A 20,445-nucleotide genomic window follows, 5' to 3' on the forward strand; every position below is an offset into this window, starting at 1 on the left:
CAAGATAGGAAATGCTGGAGAGATGCCCAATATGCTACTTAGCATGATGGATTTGATGATGATGATGAGTAGTAATGATGATGATGATGATGATGATGATGATGATGATAATGATGAGTAGTAAAAGAAAGCATTTTTTTTGTCTAAGGCCCTTTCCCCACTTACCTTAAGCCCAGCATTACTCTCCGCAAGTAGCGCGGGGTCCCACTGCACTCCCCACGTCAGGGGCGGACAGCATAGCGCCAGCCGCTTGATGCTGCAGGCTCTTAGCGCTCAACTCAGCGGGCGGCACCCCTGGCGCTGGCAAAAACGGTGCCTTTGGATGACCCCGCACAGAGAGCGGAGTCATGCTGGGACGCTTTAGACGCTGCTGCCATGGGATGCCGCCAAGGCTCAGAGCAGCTGCAGCAACGTATGGAAGCAGGAGAAGTGGGGAAAGGCCCTAAATCTGATCCTTCTCCTCAGCTATTCTAGCCACATGTCTAACCCAAAAGGAACAAGAAAGGTGTGCAAGACTGAGCAGCAGCTGGAAAAGCTGGAACCCACCCATATAGACAGAAAGAGACCAAGACCTTTCCCCAGAGTTCTTTAGGACTTAAAACACTGATCAGAGTCAGCCGCTAGTCACAAAAGCCAGTAACTTCCAACATAGAATTACTATACAGGAAGTATAGTAATCACAGCTAGAACAATCTCAGCCTGCTGAAATCTTCCCAGGCAACAAAGTTAAGTTGCTTTAACAATGTGGTAAACACATTCCACTACCTCTTATTTCACAAACTTTCCGAGGACACAACACAAAGCTGAATTGGGTTAGCTTTAAGCTAAATACAGAGGATTTCTTTGCTGTATAAACTCTATGTTGTATAAACTCTAAACTAGACTCCTTTCAACCCCCAGAATGGATTTGGGCTTCTTTTCCCTAAAGTCCAATTTGGCAGACTAAATTCTAGACCACTTTCTACATTCTGCATTCTCAAATGGATAGTGAAACCAGTTACATTATTTGAAGACAAATACAGAAGTTTTAGCCAAAACATTCACACCCATCCAATCTATAACTCTCCATAAAGTCTTCTAAATCGAGTAAGAAATCTCATCACTTGGGGAGAAAGATTTTGTGCTTCTTTTTCTGAAGCTAAATTTTGTATTGTTCTTACCCTTTCTGAACTGAAGTACTACTCTGTAATCAACAGGTGTTCCTTGAATTCACTCTCCCCTCTTTAACGAACACTATAATTATTGTAAAGAAATCAAGGGTTTAATTCATTATGTTTGCAAAATGAATCTGAAGGACAAAGAGAGTGAGTGAGAGATAAAGCACTATTTAAACAAATTGTTTCTTGCGATCCACCCTGTATTTAAGAAAACAAACAATAGCTACAATTCAGAGAAAGTCAGGCACACCCAAGTCCTATAGAAATGACTGGGACTGCAACGCATGTTAATGTCAGTGAGATTAAGGTACATCTAAAATTTGTTGGACTAAATCCAATATTACTTTCCCACAAAGTTATCGAGCAAAGCTTCTTGGGGAAGGAAAGTTCAGTTGCAAGGAGCAAGTGCTAAGGATTTATACTTTCTTGTCTAACAAAACGCTATTTATTTTATCTTTATTTTATTAAATTTATATCCCACCCTTCCTGACCAAGGCCATACATACATATTTAAGAACATGAAGTGTATTATAAATACATAAAACCAGCATTAATATTTAATCTTAAAACCCACAGATGGCGAATAAGCAACATAATCCCATGATGAATATCTTCCCTACCTCTTCACAGTCTCTTACTGAGAGCTATCTGAACATGGGAAAACTTTAGAAGAAGGGAAAGCCTAGTGAAACATCTCTGTTTTACAGGACCTGCAGAACTTTCAAAGGAACTGTTTATTTACAAAGGTATAGATTAAGCAAATGAAAACCAAGAGTTGCACAGAGAGACTTCTCACCTCCTGGAAATAGCAGTAGCATTCAATGTCCCAGAAAGAAGACTGGTGTGAGGCTGTGACTAAGTAGTATAACATCTGCTTTACACGCAGAAGATTCCAGATCCAATGCCTGGTATCATGGGTCTATAATTTGGACACCTGGCATCTATAGTTTGTAAAAAAGATCTGCAGACAGGAAATGTGAAAGACCTCAATTTGAGACCCTGAAGAACTGCTGCCATTAAAAATACTGTAATTGGCCTGACTCACTGTAAGGCAACTTCACTGCCAAACAAAGCCTTCGCAACCTGGCCCAGAAAGCTTTGAATTCTAGTTGCCTTTCCCCTCTGCCTAAATTCAGAACTATCAGGTTTTCCACTTCTGGCACACACCCTTTTAGACAGAACACTGCCTTCAGCCATCACCGTCACAGGCAGATGCAACCTGATCTTTATTAACAAGCAGTTGTTGTTTGTAAGCAACCCAAAATTGAGGTCAGATTTTTTAACCATTTCACCTCCAAAGGTTATGAGTAAAATAAGTGTCTTAAAGGCTAAATTCTACACATTCCTTGCTTCTCTGTCATGCATGGCTAGATGTACATGGCAGTGGTATATCTGGCCAATCTAGGAACATGTTGCCTGAAAATTAATACATTAATTTAATATAGTGTTTCCCAAAATTTTAGGAGTTGAGCTAGTCTCTTTTTCTAAATTAAAATTTGAGGCACTCTTCATTCTTATACATGGGAAGGCTTGCTTTCAGAATGTGTAAAAGTTAGAATTACCTTTATTGAGAACAGCCCATCTAACCTTCTGGTGTCTTTGTAGGAAACACTGACCTGGGGACCAAGACAATGGGAAATCTTCTCTGAGGACAAGAAGTTCTGCTGCAATTATCCATTAAGAGAGACTGAACAATTAGATTGATATGAGGCAGAATTTCTTACTACAGCAAACACCTTTTAGAAGGAGGATAGGTAAGAACAGTACGCCATACAGAGATGTATCAACTAGACATAGGTAGTAGATAGCATTCTTGGGGAAGGGGAACACTTTTGGCTCACAATGGTCATTTCTCAAGACAGACTAGCAATTCTCTAAGATCACATAGTTCAGGAAATAGTACTTACATATTAAAAAGAACAAAACCGTTTCCTTCCAGAACTCCTGGCATTAACACAGAATGGTAGGATCTGAAGGCACACAATCACCAAAAACACTACATATGTAATTTCCTTGCCCAATTATCCCAACTATCTTCTAGAAATATCCGCAATAATTCACATTTCCTTTGTTTTTCTGACATCTTTGTACAATTATTTTGTTTCATTCCCTCTTATTTTCACTTCTAACAGAACTACAATCTTTTAAGCTCCATAGTATCTTCCGCCAAATTAATCCAGATCCATGAATAAGAACAAAAATCCCCAAGAGAAAGCACAGAAAAGGTGTATCAAAATACAATGATTTAATAATAATTCTCCCCCCATACTGTAGTTCTGTGAAGCTATCCATTATTTTTTTTAAAAAAATCTCTCACAGGATTCTGTGGGGGAAACTACAAGGACAGTTACAGAAGTATAAAATCAATGTTAAACACTGCTAACCAAAGAGGCACTGATAAGTGTTAGGGAGAACTCTGCAACCCAAGATGATAGATACCTAGAATTCATCCTAGAGTTGGATAATAAAAAAACACAGGTTGCATTGGTTAAGGCTAATTTATCCTTATTGTCTGCCTAACTACACGCTATCTAAGGATTAATGTCTCTTCTCTGAAATGTGAAACTTTTACCTCCTTGATATTGATGTGCATCTGTTAATAGCCACGAAAGCAAACACATCACACCTTCAACAAAATCTCCTCCCATGCAGAAAGGCTACTTCACTCACTCTTACTGATAGCCTATCACATTAATTTCAGCATGCAAATAAATCTTGCAAAGCTTAAAATACAATCAGATATCTTCTTTAGTTCATTGTATAAATAAGATCTCATTGTAAGAATCAACAATTAACAAAGATTCTGGTATGTACTATGTGATTGTTTGGTATTCATTAATAAATTAAAAGGAGAAAACATAATAATGTTAAAATAGCTTACATCACACAAGGTAAATATTTGCCACAAATCATAAAGATCTAGCCATCTAGCAAGATGAAGTTGAAAAGCAAAAATTCCCAGTGTTTTAAAAAGATCAGCAACTCACGCAAATCACTGTTACTGACTGCTTGACAAACTGTTGAATATGTTTTTGTACTATCTTCTGACCCATTATTCTCATGCCCTTAAGGGATTTTCTTTAAATTAATTCTTCATCAAATTATCCAGAAAAGTGTAAAGGTTGTTTTCTGTACCATATAAACAGAAACAACAAGCAAAAGAAGATCAGCCAACAGAGTACAACGGAGCAACACTTGCACAGCTCTGTGCTGTTTGCTTAGGTAACCAAGCCCATTAACACACTAGGAAGTTTACCTTTATTTCAACTACGAACAATTGCTTTCTAGCTGCTTACCTGTATACATTTTGATTTTGCCAGATTCAATAAGACACAAAGGGCTACATAGGTTTCAAAAGAAATCCTTCACCTTGCAAAACGTCTAAGCTGTAATGAAAGCAGAATGCTGGTGCTTTCAAGTTAATATGAAAGGATTCAAAAGTAATGTTGATTCCATCTGACGAAGAGGCACAGTCCTCTTTTCATAAACATTCAGGCATAATGATACTCTACTATGTACCTTCCACATGTATGCTCAACGTTGCCTTAGGCCCTGCAAAGGATCACCCTATCCTCCTCTGAATGATTTCAGTCAAAGGAGAAAGCACCACTATCCTTGAGTTGCTAGGAAACAAGAAGGGAGTTCCTGACCTGAATTCTTAGTAGTTTGTTGATGCCCAGAAAGCTTAAGGTCTTCCCAGCTCCTCAGAAATAAGAATATAAACTTACACACGGAAATCTTTTTTTTAAATTTCCTTTTCACAGTGTGATGAAATTTAGTGAGTTTTAATCTCCTTTTGAAAAACGGCAGGAAAAAAGATCCCCACAAAAATCATCATATTCTAGGACAAAATGTTTGCATACTTTTAACCATGATTTATTACTTTACTGCCACTGAAAGGTACCCAGCACCTTATTATGGTTACGCAATTCCAGGTGGAGCCTGGAGATCTCCCAGAATTTCAACTGATCTTCAGATGACAGAGATCAGTCGGAGAAAATGGCTACTTTGGAGGATGGACTATATGGCACCCTGCTAAGGTCCCCCCTCCACAGGTTTCAGCCTCAAATCTTCAGGAATTTCCCAAACTCCAGTCAGCCACTCTGGCCCTTATGCCTGGTCAAAACTATTTATTGGAGAGCTGCCCTGTATAACAGTCAAATATCCCAACTCCTATTGCCCAAATTGACCAGTTAGCAAATCCTAATTCCACAGGTACTACTCCCTGTCACTGTCCCTCTCTTCCTTCTGAACTGGCTACTAGGGATCAGTGCAAAATTGGCCTAGAGAGCTCCTTGACTTCAATAGCTTAACTTGCACATGGATTTTTACTGAACAAGTTTGTGCATTTGGAAATGGAAAGGCCTAAACCATATATTTAATCAGTCTGAAAGAAAGCTCCATCAAAATCCATGGAACGTACTTACGGATTAAAAAAATACCCTCAACATTCCTTGGTGTGATGCAAAGGCTAAATAGTTCTAGGTAAGACATGTTCAGCGATGGTTTTCCATTGTCTGCCTCTGCGTGGGCTGAGAGAATTCTGAAAGAAATGTGACTGGCCCAAGGTAACCAGCAGGCTTCATGTGGAGTAGTAAGGTATCAAACCAGGTTCTCCAGATTAGAGTCTACTACTCTCAACCACTATACCATGTTGGCTCCTTCTAGTAGGTATTAAAAGTATATAACAGTCTTATGACACCTTAAAGACCAACACAATTACCACAGAATAAAATTGTATGAGCCACATGTAGGGTTGCCATCTCAGGACAGGCAACCCTTGGAAACTTCTGTTGGGGGAGTTGGGCATTGCTTGATGCCATGATATCACTTCTGATAGTGTGATCAGAAGTTGTTTCATGGCAGTGCCATGATGTAATTATTTTGGCCAAAATGTCTCCTGCTGCTACACCCAGAAGCAACTGGGAACCGGGGAAGGATGTTTCCCAGTCTCCTTAGCCATAACCTAGTTTGTTATATTGAGAAGGTGTGTCAACACTCTTTCTCACAACAGCTTATGCCACTATAAATGTCCTTGTGGTGCCATAAGATTGTGTTATTTCAGCTGAAGCGCTTAATATGCTACCCCTATGGAATTTGTGTTGATGATGCAATATAGTACAATGTAGCCTTTAATTTCCACAGAAGAACTTCAATAAAAACTAATGGTCCAGAATCTGACCCTTCCACACACACTACTGAAGATGCTTTCTTTAAAAAACTGAATAGATCAATGTGATTTTTAAAAGATAAAAAAAACCTCATGCATTTGTGTTCCATTAGCTGAATATTAATTAAACAGATTTACCCAGTCACATCTGAGCATATCACACTAATAAATTATTGAGAAACCACCTTGCAGTTTGGATCCCAAATAAGCCATGTTAAGTGCTGATTCCCAAGCGATGAAATGTAACCAAGCAACACTGCCATTTTTGCTCTAGCCTGTTATTCTCTTAGAAGAAAGAATCGCCTCTCAATTACCACAAGAATAGAACTGAAAACCTGCCAAAGTCAAGCAGACTAATTAAAAGATTCCATCATTTAAGTGCTTCAACACAGCAGATCTTCAACTGTAACAGAAAATAATCATAGAATACCTCAAAGAATAAGGTAAAATCCAGTTTTTTCATGCTGAATAATGTTTACAAGCAAAGCAAAATTTCACCAACACAAAAAGTGCAGATTAATGAATTATTCATTAAAACAATGAGACAGTACTAGGGATTGATTTATAACTAGATTAATAAATGTTATGAGAACAAGTATGACAGCTATACTCCTTCATAGAATTTGACAAACAAAAAGCCCTAGATTTAACTTTAAAATGAATTTGATATTGGAAGAAATGTAATTTCTAATTTTCCATATGCTAATATGATGCTCCATCTCAGGAGAGCCTTTTAATTTACAATGATACCACTTTTTACATGTTCTAAATCCTGTACAAAATATGAATTGAGACACAGAATATTTTATTTATTTACTCATTTTATTTACATAGTTCTTCTTACTGACTCACAAAATATTAAAACAATACAATGAAAAGTATAAACCATGACTGGATTACAGAATTAGAAATCAGCACATTAAAAACAAGATAACATATATGGCAAATAGTATAATAAACTATAACACTTTTTTGTATATAAAAATGTGCTCCTAAACAATGCCATTTTACATATTCAATGGAACTATTAAGTCAAGTGGCTAAAAGGGTTCAACTCTGCCTAGGATTATTTATGTACAAAATATATACCCTGCCTTTATTCCCCCATCAAGGCTAATGAGGTGGCTAACAGATTAAAAATATGCATAATAATAAAAACATACTGTAAAATCATTAAAACCAAACAAAAACACATAATAAAAACAATTAAAACATATGGCATGGAGAACACCAGACAAAACAAAAATGGTTTTGCGTGCTGGTGGAAGATGGCAACAGCAGGGGATAGATAGATCACTCACTCTGGGGAGAGAGTTCAGAGTTTTGATGCCACGACGGAAAAGGCCCCCTTGTGGGTTGCCACCCACTTAATTGCAGAAGACCAGGGTGGCCACAATAGAAGATCACAGTAGTTAGGCAGATTCATCCAAGAACAGGCAAGTATGTTGGTCTCAAATCATACATAACACCATCACTTTGAATTGGGCCTGGAAACAGATTGGGACCTAGTGTATATGGGCCAAGACTATGTCCCACTCAAATCAATGTTCTGACTTTATCATTCTGCACCAACAAGAGTTTTCGAACATGGCTCACAACTATCCCTGTGTATGCTTCCAACCTTCCTCATCCCTACACATGTTGCCAACCTCCAGATAGGGCCCAGAGATCTAGAATTTCAAATGATCTCCTCAATACAGACATCAGTTCCCCTGGAGAAAATGGCTGTTTTGGAGGATGGGCTATATGGCATGATACCCTAATGAGATCCCTCCACTTCCCAAACCCTCCCCTCCCCAGTCTCTTCTTCCCACATCTCCAGGAATGTCCCAATCCAGAGTTGGTAACCTAAGTTGAAACCAGGGCATGCACTACAGTAGCCAGATCTTTTTTGCCCAGGAAAGATCACAGCTGGCTAACTAGTTGAAGCAGGTAAAAGGCACTCCTGGCCACAGCTGCCACCTGCCATCCAGCAGTAGGTCTGGGCCCAAAACCACCCCTAAACTGTGGACTTGTTCCATCAAACCCAGTGCCACCCTATCCAGGGTGTGTGGCACTTTAAGTTTGAGTTCAGACCTACACTCACAGTAGCACTTCTGAATTGCTGGTTTTAAGCTTCAGTTAACCAGCCTGCACCCACTCCAAAACTGCCTCCAGGCACTTCAGGGTTTTTCCCTCTATGGAATCAGCCAAAAGCTTGAGATTTGAGTGTCATTAACATATTGGTGATGACCCACCCCAAATATCCAGATGACTTCACCCAGTGGTTTCATGTAGATCTTAAAGACCATAGGGCAGTGATGGCGAACCTTTTTGAGACCAAGTGCCCAAACTGCAACCCAAAACCCACTTATTTATCGCAAAGTGCCAACACGGCAATTTAATCTCAATACTGAGGTTTCAGTTAAGAAAAAATGGTTGACTCCAAGGTGTTCGTTACTCGGGAGTAAGCTTGGTGGTAGTTGTTGGCTTTGCTTTGAAGCAACCATGCAACTCTTCGAATCACAACCCTAGGAGGGTTTACTCAGAAGCAAGCCACATTGCCAGCAACCGAGCTTACTCCCAGGTAAAGGATCACACTTTAGTACTTCGCATGAAAATCAGTGGGGTTTAACAGCACTTAACAGGGTTACCTATACTGCTTCCCCAAAACTAGGTGTTAGGTTGAATGCTAATAATCGAGCCCAGTAGCCCAAGCCAACCTAGATGTGGGGGGGGCCATTTCCTCCCCACATGATGAACTCTGTGCGTGCCCACAGAGAGGGCTCTGAGTGCCACCTCTGGCACCCGTGCCATAGGTTCGCCATCACTGCCATAGGGAACTCCAAAAGCCAAGGAGCTGAGTAGTAGTCCCCCAGTACCACCTTCTGAAACCTACCCTCCAAGCAGAATTGGAATCACTATAAACATTGACTCGCAGTCCCAGCCCAGAAAGGTGGGTCTAGAACAGTACTGTGGGGTTTTCCCCATGGACAAAATTTCCTGGGATAGACCTAGGACAGGGGTAGGGAACCTGCGGCTCTCCAGATGTTCAGGAACTACAATTCCTATCAGCCTCTGTCAGCATGGCCAATTGGCCATGCTAGTAGGGGCTGATGGGAATTGTAGTTCCTGAGCATCTGGAGAGCCGCAGGTTCCCTACCCCTGACCTAGGATCATATATCCTAGGGTGTTTTTATCCCAGTTTCTCCCTTCGCATGGCTGCCCATCAGCGCGTTCAGGCTGGGAGGAAGAACTGCAGTGAATTATGCACGAGCCCCCAGTTTATTTTCATTTTCCACATGAACGTTTACGTTTACGTCATTTACGTAGTTTACGTAGTTTGCGTATGTTTACGTAGATTCCGTTTTTCCGATGTTCTGATTGGCTGAAGCTAAGGGGCGGGAAGAGCAGGCAGCGAAGCTGGAAAAATAAACTGGCCTGTCTCTTGCAGTATTTGCATGGGAGCAGATCGGTGCGGGCTTTTTCAAAAGAACCGCCAATGTTATAATTTTTTGAAAGCTGCGGGATAATGCAAATCCCACAGGGCAGGTCCGAGTGAGACTCAGAAGCCATGTGGAAGTCATGGCCAAACCAGGATGGTTCACTTCCTTAATGCAGGATATATTGGCCGTGGGGAAAACGCCTGTGATTGATGGCACTGAAGGCTACTGAGAGGTCCAGTAGAATCAACAGAGTGGCATTCCTCTGTCCATCTCCCAGCACAGGTCAACCAAGGCAGTTTTAACCCCATAACCAGGCCTGAAACCAGACTGGAAAAGATTCAGACAATCTGCTTCATCCAAAAATGCCTGAAGTTTTCCAGCTACCAAATGTTCAATCAACTTGCTCAAGAATGAATCATTTAAGATGAGGTGATAGTTACTGAAATCTCCTGGATTCTGAGTAGACTTCTTTAGTAGCAGATGAACCACTGCCTGATTTAAGGCTGGGGTGACCACCCCCTCTCTCAAGGAGGCATTAACTACCTCTCAGACCCAGTCAACTAGCTGCCCAGTCCCCCCGCCAGATTTAAATAGCCAGGAAGGGCAAGGGTCATACTAGCTGGTGGAGGCCTGAAACTTCCAATGAACCTGTTCACATCTTTTGACTGAATAAACCAAAAAGTATCCCAAACAGCTAGACAAGTTGGCACCCTGGCACCATCTGACCCTGTTAGTGCTAATGTAGAATCCAAGTCTATGTGGATGTGATAGATTTTATCTGCAAATTATTGAGACAAATGCATAGCAAGCATCCAAGTAGTCCACCTCCTCCTGAAGCATAAATCCCAACAGGCCACCCAAAATAGTTCCATTCTATACTGGGCAGATATGAGGATAGTGGGAAAGGATTGTTTCTTTGCTGCCACCATGGCTTCCATGAAGTATGCTTTAAAATGAGCTTCAGTCCTTGACTTTGGATTTGTTCAAAGTCTCCCTCCACTGCTGCTCTAGCCATCTCCTCTTTCATCGCCCACTGCCCCTCAGCACACCAAGGAGCTATCTGGAATCTAACACCTGAGAGAGTGCTTGGGAGTGATTGTATCAATGACCCAGGTCATTTCCTCATTATCATGGCTGACTGGTATATTATGTTGGTCACACAAAGGACTAAATCAATCACTCAGTGAAATGAAAATTTTTAAAAAACTTAATAGGCACTAAAACAATCCAATTTAGTTTTTGGTATACACCCATAGCAATTCATGCATTAGGTCAAATAAATTCCTTTACTGTTGAATGGAGTTCTAGGATCTTCTTGCTTCAACTCTTCCAGTAACTAACACACCCACTGCTCTGAAAAATATCTAAGTTGTATTCTGAATTTCATACTAACGGCTGGCTTACAGGTATATAATGTTGTTTCACTCAAACAGCACAATAAACTAGCAAATACAACAATTCAGTGGCTAAAAAAGGAAATGCAAAATTATGTTTCCATTAGTGGAAGCCACCAAAAGTTCATTGGCAGATTCATTTGGATTGCTTTAATTTCAGCCTATCTCATTTCATTGCAGGATTTTCTAACAGCACTCAAGTGTGCTATACAGAATTTTTAATTCAGCATAATGATAACTTCAGAAGCGTATCCAAACACCCCATAAGCTGCAGAGAACATGTCAGAAGTTCATCCCTTCGAACCACATTGCATATCTTCTATCAATCACACACTTTTGCTGACCTTGGGAGATGTTTGCTCTCCTGAACCTTCTGAAATATTCTAGTAGAGTAGCTAACATAGTGGGCTGAGGGATACTTAAGAAGAACTGTAACCAACCCACATCACAAAAAATGTGTGGCCATTTACAGTGTTATTAATAACCCGCACATTGCAGATTTTAAGCACGAGGGCAGGGCTTGACTTCTTGATATAAACAGCTTTAGACAACAAGGATCAGCAAAGCAGGACATAAGTATACAGACAACATAAAAAACCCATCCTGAGTCCAGGGAAAGAGCGAGATAGCAAGTCAAACAAACAAACAAACAAACAAACAAACAAACAAACAAAACAAGAGTCCTATTTTGAATGTTTAGTGCATAGGTCTATGCCAAAATTCCATCATGAACCCATAAAAACTATTTCGCATGGGGAGCATTGAACAGTGTGATCTTTGACCCGCAATCTGAGGAGGTACAGACCAACATGACTATTGCTATTTCTACTTATAGACTTCTAGTTACAAAAGTTATAATTTATTCTCAAGAAGATTTAAAACTCTTTTCCCTTAAGGAATGTAATGCTGAATAGATCTAGCTGAGAAACTGGTGTATTTCTTACATAAAAAAACAATTAAAATAGCCTCCTGATTCATTGTCAAGGTAAAGAAGCTGACCTACTGTTTTTACTGGGTATTGTTAAAAAAAAACCCTCCTTGAGACAGTACAAGAAAAATCCAGTTTTGTCATCTAAAGGCCTCCAATAGTATGTACATAATTTATTCATGTATGTAAGTCTTATTCTTTAACATAACTATGAAAGACAGCTATGCAATTCTGAGCTCCTTCTGAAATGTCTCCCATTTAGGATAACACATACATTTTAAACAAATCAGACAAGCGTAGAACAATTTTAATCCCTGAATAAAAAATCACTTGAAGGGACATCGTTGTAGAGACTCAATGGGCAATTCTGTTAGGTCTAACTGTGACATCAATCTGGCTTCTGTAGTGAACTTCTATGACCCCATCATAAGAATGTAATAGGTTTATGTGATTAAAACAACAATGAGAAAACTTAGACATATTCATCTGGGTGGAACAAACTCTTCCTGGACTATTTCAGAGTTATAATTGGTTCATGCAACCTAGTTCCCTGTCTCATGCACTGTCCCAGCTACCCTCAAACATGCATTCGTAATCTGAAGTATGAATTGAGTATTAAGGGCATCTAAAGCACCCAGTACAGGTGCACTGTTTAACCACAGTTTTCAGGATTTTAAGCATACTTTAGAATCCTGTTTCGGGGATGGCAGGGACTAACTCTGCTTAAACCTAACCCCTTTAATTCACAGTAAATGAATGATTCCTTCATCACGGTAAATGAATGATTCCTTCATTTTGTTACTTGCCAGAACAGTGCATGAGCCCAGTGGCAAGCTGGTCAGTACGCATTCCAGTTTAATGTCATTTAGATGGAACATGAATGCAACCTGTTGGGTTCCTGTCTTTCTTCCCAGACACTGCTTGGCAACCGAAACCTGCTACAAGTACCACTCCACAGGCAACTACCTAATGACAGAGACGCAAATGATTACAGTACATAACATTGGTACATCACTTGAGTGAGCTACAGAAGTATAAAAATGTTGTGACTGGAGTGGTCACATCTTTTTCCCTATGAGAATTCCTGGCAAAAAGGCACTACCCTGTTTCCCCGAATATAAGACATCCCCTAAAAATAAGACATAGTAGAGGTTTTGCTGAAGTGTGAAATATAAGGCATCCCCCGAAAGTAAGACATAGCAAAGTTTTTCTTTGGAAGCATGCCCGACGAACAGAACACAGAAAAATAAGACATCCCCTGAAAATAAGACATAGCGCATCTTTGGGAGCAAAATTACAAGACACCAGTCTTGTTATCTCGGGAAACAATGGGTAGGTTGTAGGTAAGAAATGTTCCCACACCTGGCAGAGTTGTGTTTCCTCTCCTAAATTCTGTACTCCACATAAGGGCAGTGAGTACCTGATATCAGGGTGCTGTGACCCCATCATCCCATGCTGGTTGGAAGCATTTTTTGTGTGCCACTTTTGGCGGTGTTGATGCCATATCATATAGTGGTTGGTGGATATCAGCAGGGTTGCTATGGAATCTAGTATAATCAGCATGCTCTCTGTACTTTGGCACGAGATTTTTCTTTCATAAATATTCCCTCTATGTAGCATACTTACTAGGAGAGGCACCACTACCACACTGGTGACAGTAAGCTCCCAACATTGGGGCTTTAGGATGCAGCTATCTGTCAAGTAAGCAACATATAACCCCCCCCACCCACCCCTGCCGAACTCCATTGGGCCAGTGAAGCACATCTCCATGGCTTTAAAATTTGCTCATATATACTGTCATCCAGGACAGTGAGAGCAGGACAGGAGCTTAGACCACAGTTTTTCTTGTCTATACAGTAATATGTCATATAGCAGCTACTGATCTTGCTTTACTGGACTATGAAACTATATGCCCACACAAAAAGAAGACAGGTTTGTTTATTCATGTTTTTTATATTTATTATTAGTCATTGCCTGTAATTATTAGTCATTGCCTGTACATTTGTTTTATTTCTTTTTAAACTTGCTACTAGATTATGTTGTTCCCATCTCACGTTCAGATCTTTTAAAGATGAAAAGCAAGTTATAAAGTCTCAAATTAAAAAAATATTGCCTGCTTGGTACAGGAAGCAGTATAATTCTCTTCTTTATTTAGAAAAGCTTGCTGTGACAACTAGCATGAGAATTTCTTAAGTACATTTTTTTAACTTGTGCCTCTTAAATTATAATTTAGGGGTGAGGATGAAGGGGAGTAGTTATAGGCTGTATTCCCACTGAAAATTAATCTAGATACAACCAAGTTTCAAAAGAATCTGTACCTTTTCATCCAGGTTCCAACATCCTCACTGCAGCATGTTTCTAGTGAAGATGTCTAGGCCCACCTCACCCTTTGGGGGGGGGGGGGTGCCTGCTGTCAGGAGTGTAATTGTTAAGCTAGCAGCACCAACATTTCAGAGTATCTTTAGGAGAACCTCCTGATGATACCAACCAGGTTTGGTGAAGTTTGGTTGATGGGGGCCAAAGTTATGGACCCTCAAATGGGTAGCCCCCATCTCCCATTAGCTCCCACTGGAAACAATGGGGGATGAGGGTGCCCCCTTTGGGAGTCCATAGTTTTGGATCCCAGGATTAATTGCCAGTTGGAAATCGCCCATAGATTTCAAAAACACATTGGTAGGAACAAGTGGTATTTCCAAGGAATGTTTCTTATAATATGGTCCTCTTAACTGTTATTGCTAATTTTTTTTAGGCCACCTAAGAAAAAATGACAGAATCCCAGTATTCCCCTATTTGGCAAAGGAACACCCTTTGAATTTAAAACTTGAATTATTTCACTTAATATTACCACTCTGATACTCCCCCGTTTTTTAACTTCAAAAAACAAGTGAATGATTCATCTCGTACTCGACCCAGAGAGGTAGACCATGCACACAAGCCACGCTAGGACAAATGTACAAGCCCTTCTTAAAGTGTTACATTTCCAAAAGTTCACCTGCTGAATTTCTCAGAGAGAACATACAAAGTAGCATAAAAATAGGAGCTGATCCATCTCTTTTCACTTCCTTCTAGATTCCAAGACCAATCCAAGGAGATAGTTGCATTCAAGAAACATCTGTATACCTAATATATCCAATTTTGTCCTCTGCCTATAGATACTTAAATCTACAGATAGGGGGTACACTTATCTCAACAGGTTTTTCTACAGACTCAGGGGACCCCTGGATCTGTAGAAAAATCTGAAAATTTTAAAATCTGGGGGTTTAAAGTCCCCTGATTTTTAAAAGAATGTTGTCCACACATGCACATACAATGGTCTTCAGCTGCTGCGACAGACAGCCAGGCCCAGCTGTGTTGATGGCAGATGCCAGGACACCTGAGGCTGCTCCAGATTTTCAGGTAGGTTAGTGGAAAGAAGGAGGAGGCTTGGCCACACTTGCCCGGCACAATGTCAAGCAAGAGAAGATGATAAGGAATTCATGATAAGAACTTTGAAACAAAAATGGGAGAAGGAAGGATTTCTAGACATTGGTAATACTGAAAAATTAATAGACAGTTGGAAAAATATAAAGATTGAGAAATATATGGAGTTAGAAAGAAAAGTGATATTAAAATGGTATAGAACACCAAAACAACAAGCATATATGATAAAAGGACTTAGTTCTAAATGCTGGCACTGTGGAGATCAAGAGGCATATTATAGCCATATGTGGATAGAATGTGCAGAAGTAAAAAAAATTTGGACAATTTGTATTGTTATATATTGAGAAACTGGTGAAGATAAATATTGATTTAAATAATGACTTAATGTTCATGGGTGTAATGGAAGACAGAAGGGTGGATAAACAATATAGTTATATGTATAAAATAATGATTAAAGCACCCCATGCAACAATAGCCTTGGGCTGGAAAGAAAAGAAAAAATGGACACTTCAGAAATGGTTAGAATATATCTGGGAACAAGTGACACTTGATATTTTCGATATATTAACCAAAAATAAGACGTGGCAAGATAAACAGAATGAAATTTTGAAGATATGGATAATATATGTAGACTGGATGAAAGAAGCTTGAGTCAATGAAGAAATATGGGAGAGGAGGCTACAGAGAATGAACTTACTGCTGTTTGTGTGACAAAACTATGAAGAAGAAGTAATGGGGGAGGGAGAAAGGGGGGGAAAGTATTGTTTGAAAATGTATGAAGAAGGAAATTACTATAAACTGTAAAATGCAAATGATGCAATAAAAAAAATGTCAAGCAAGAGAGCAGGGCTGGAGGGGAGGCAGGGCTGGAGTTGCAATGGGTGGGGAAAAATGGGATTCCCCTCCACCAGTTTTGCAGGCCCCTATCACCCATTCTTGTAATTTAATGAGGTTATAATTGCTTTGGTCCTATATAATAAATACTAAGCAATTCTCTGTGAATCACACAGCAGGACCAGGAAAAGTCTCCAAAATCAGACAACAGTCTCAAATTTAAGAGATATTAAAAGGAAAGAATAAATTACAGCTAGCTTATGTGTCTTAGACTTAAGACATTTTCTAAAGTCTTCATTTGAGAATAGCATTTTTTGTAGTATCTTGTCTTAAATGTACCAACTAAATTAATGTTCAAACAATGTAAGAATGCAAAATCCCAGCCAGCATGGTATGATGGTTAGGAGCAGGTGAACTCTGCTTTGGATAACTGGGTTTGATTCCCCACTCTTCCACTTGAGCAATAGAGTTTTATCTGGTGAACCAGTTTTGCTTCCACACTCCTGCAGGGTGATCTTGGGCTGGTCATAATTCTTTCAGAACTCTCTCAGCCCAGCCTACCTCACAAGATGCCTGTTGTGGGGAAAGGAAAAGAAAGGAGTTTGTAAGCCCCTTTGAGTCTCTTTACAGGAGAGAGGGGAGAGGGTATAAATCCAAACACTTCTTGTGATAAGGCTACAAAGATATAATGTATTCTTTCTTCCAAGGATTGCAAAGCCGGAAAAGTAAGCACATATAAAAATGTCAAACTTTTTTCCTTCCTAATCTAATCTTTGCCCTTTGAAGCTGGGAGGAGAGACCGCTTACTGAGAGTTCACATCAAATCCAGTGGATCAGTACTCTTGGAAAGTCAAACCCCAAACGATCTGCTGCCCAATGAGTATAGCAAAGACTTGTAAAGAGCAACAAATTTGCATAATCTGTTTTCTTTCAAAGCATACAGTTTTGGAAGTGATAAGAAAAAGATTTCCAATAGTTTAAACTACCATTATTTTGTAATTCCTGTTCAAAGTCATAAATGCAGAGGCTTATTGGGGGGAAATGGTGCCTGCAGAAGGGGACAACACCTTCTCTGGGTGCCCTCCCCACCTCTGCACTCAGGGGCGGGTCTTGGGGGTACGGGCGGCCTGGACAGGCACTGCAGCGGCAGGCTGGCTCCTGGACCGCATGCCGCCAAGTCCCATTCCCCCGACTCATAGCAGGCTGGCTCCTGCCGTCTCCAGGGCCTGGGGAGAGCAAAGCCAACAGGGAGGCTGGGGGGCGGGGGGTCAGGGCACAGGGCAGAGGCGAAGAGACAATGGGGACATCCGGAAACAAATGTCCCGGGCGACCGCCATTGGGGGCGCAGAAAAATTTGGGCTCATTTCTATTTTTGGGGGGTATTTTTAGTGTTTTAATTTTGATGGCCAGCAGGAGGTACAGCTTTTAGGCTAGCGGCACCAAAATTTCCAGCTATTTTCAGGTGACACTCCTGATGATACCAGCCAAGTTTGGTGAAGTTTGGTGAAGTTTGGTTCAGCTAATGGTAGATGGGGCTACCCTTTTGAGGGTCCATAACTTTGGACCCACTGAACCAAACTTCAATAAACCTGGGTGGTTTCATCCGGAGAGTCTCCTAAAGATAGCCTAAAATTTTGGTACTGTTAGCTTAAACATTGCTCCCCTCACATGCACCCTCAAATTTTTCCCAGGTTCTCTTTAAATCCACCGCCTTTGGAGTGGATTTAAAGGGAGAATCTGGGCTCCCTAGATTAAAAAAAAAATTGAAAGTATTGTTGAAGGCCTTCACAATCAGATTCAACTGGTTGTTGTGGGTTTTACAGGCTGTGTGGCTGTGGTCTGGTAGATCTTGTTCCTAACGTTTCACCTGTATTTGTGGCTGGCATCTTCAGAGGTGTATCACAGAGAGAAGTCTGTTATAAGAGAAGTCTGGACACAGTGTATACCAGACCATGGCCACACAACCCAGAAAACCCACAACAACCAACATTGAAAATGATGCTGTTTGGGGGGGGGGGGGTGTTAGTAGGGAATCTACCTTGAAACAGCATCATGTTCAACGTTGTTTAAACTAGGGAGCCCAGAGTCTCCCTTTAAGATGGATTTAAAAGGAGAATCTGGGCTCTCTAGTTTAAACAAAATGAATAGTGATGCTGTTTCAGGGTGGATCCCCCCCCCTTCAAAAATAGCATCACTTTCAGTGTTGTTCAAACTAGGGAGCCCAGAATCTCCCTTTAAGGTGGATTTAGAAGTAGAATCTGGGCTCACTAGTTTAAACAACATTAATAGTGATGCTGTTTCAGGGTGGATTCCGCCCCTTCAAAAAATAGGATCACTTTCAATGTTGTTAAGAAGCCTTGGGTGTGTTTAGATTTGTGTGTTGGAGCTTGTTCTATAATGTGATGGTGACTTTGAGATGACCTGGTGCAAAAAATGTTGTTTGGTCGTGGTGGGGGAGGGTGGCCGTCCATATGGGGTGGGGGTGTGTGTGTGCAAAACTCAGATTTTGTCCTGGGATCCATTTTCCCTAGCTACACCTCTGGCACAGGGGCAGGGTCACCTGCTGCCGAGCCCCGCCCCCTGCCTCTCTGTATGCCGGTTCTTGCTATCCCTAAGGCCTAGGGAGGACAGAAGCCAGCCTGCATGGAGACTGGGGGGGATTCATGGGCAGGGCCACCAAGCTCTGCCCCCCACCTCCCTGCAGGCTGGCTTTTGCCCTCCCCAGGCCCTGGGGATGGCAGGAGTCAGACATCAGGAGTCAGCTAGGGAGGGGGGGCAGAGGGCCACAGCGGGTGGCCCAGGAGCCAGCCTACTGCCGCAGTGCCCATTCGAACTGCCTGAGAGCCTGGGGGAAGAGGTGGCTCAAATGACCACCGCGGCAGCAGGCCGGCTCTTTCTTTAGGTGCCTTCCCTGCCTTGACCAAGCTCTTCAGATGGGGTGGGACTGTCAGGGGCTGTTCCCCCGCTAAGTCTGACAATGAGGATGATAACCTGTCATGCCGGTCTTTTGACTCAGCAACACCTAGCCACAGTACCTCATTGGAGGATGAGGATCCAGCTGCGGCCACACCGGCCTCTGATGGCCTTACAGACCTAGGGCCAGATCAGCCAAATCAGCCAGCACCCCCAAAACAGGCCCAGGGCTCACCTCCAGAGCCATCTCAGCCAGCACCCCCAGAACAGGCCCAGAGCTCACCTCCAGCCCCCCCCAGCTTGCAGTCCTCCTAGTTCTCCACCTCCGCTAGAGCAGCGCCAGCAACGGCTGTGGCGAGACCTAACAGAGCGCCGGTGATCAGCTAGAATCACTGACTGCTTGCAAAATGTGAGTGCTCACAGACTTGGCTCACTAAGCAAGATGTGATGCTCAACAGACTCTGCAACTCCCTGAGATGCTCATTGAATACATGGGAATGAGGTTGCTGCTTCATGCTTTTGCAGAGGACAACAGCTCACATTGCTGGCTGCCCTTCTCTGAATCTTGTGGTAAACCTGACTTTATGGACTTTGCTGAACCTTGTGTTGAACATGACTTTGTGGACTTTGCTGAACCTTGTGTTACACCTGACCTATGAACTTTGCTGAACTGGTTTTTAGGAACTGAGCTTGTGTGACCTTTGCTGTACCAACAGAGCAGTGAGCTCCTTTGATTATTTTGTTTCAGTAAAGCTGTGAGTATTCCCTACAGTTTGCCTCGTGCCTCCTTTGTGGCCAGTCCATGACAGGGGCGATTTTGCATGTGCCCTCCTGCCATTCTGCCAAGGGTCATTTGACCCCCCCGTCCCCATGTGCGGTACGCCACTGCATAAATGGTTAATGAATCATAGTTCAAGGTATGAGATACATCCTATGCTATAAGATGTATCTTGGATATTCATGTGTGCCTTTAAAATGTATTATATTTAGATGTATTCAGAAATGTTTTAAGAAGCTGAACAACTCATACAATAACATAACTTTTAAAAGAACTAGTATCGTATACATCAAACATAGTTTAATGGACATGATGAAGATGTGACCTTGATCGATCATACTGTATCACAGCAACTGATCAGTTATATTGTCAAAGGCTTTCACAGCCGGATTCAACTGGTTGGATTCAACTTCCCTCTGTGATACA

The 20,445-nt window shown here is 41.4% G+C and overlaps 1 protein-coding gene across 8 annotated transcripts in view; it reads right to left on the reverse strand.

Moving 5' to 3' along the window:
• The window catches only part of CRACDL (CRACD like), a 73,432-nt gene that overhangs the window by 49,891 nt on the left and 3,096 nt on the right, over positions 1-20,445 (reverse strand). For 3 of the 8 annotated variants that reach the window (XM_048494534.1, XM_048494528.1, XM_048494535.1), the window contains exon 1: positions 4,454-4,719. The exons of 1 other annotated variant lie outside the window; for it this stretch is intronic. The gene's annotated coding sequence lies outside the window, so the exon portion shown is untranslated. Of the gene's footprint in view, positions 1-2,719; positions 2,774-4,144; positions 4,247-4,453; positions 4,730-20,445 lie in introns of those variants that run through there. 4 more of the 8 variants (XM_048494530.1, XM_048494531.1, XM_048494532.1 and 1 more) reach the window with 4 other exon arrangements.

The sequence above is a fragment of the Sphaerodactylus townsendi genome, linkage group LG04 (assembly GCF_021028975.2).
Source record: "Sphaerodactylus townsendi isolate TG3544 linkage group LG04, MPM_Stown_v2.3, whole genome shotgun sequence".
NCBI lineage: Eukaryota > Metazoa > Chordata > Lepidosauria > Squamata > Sphaerodactylidae > Sphaerodactylus > Sphaerodactylus townsendi.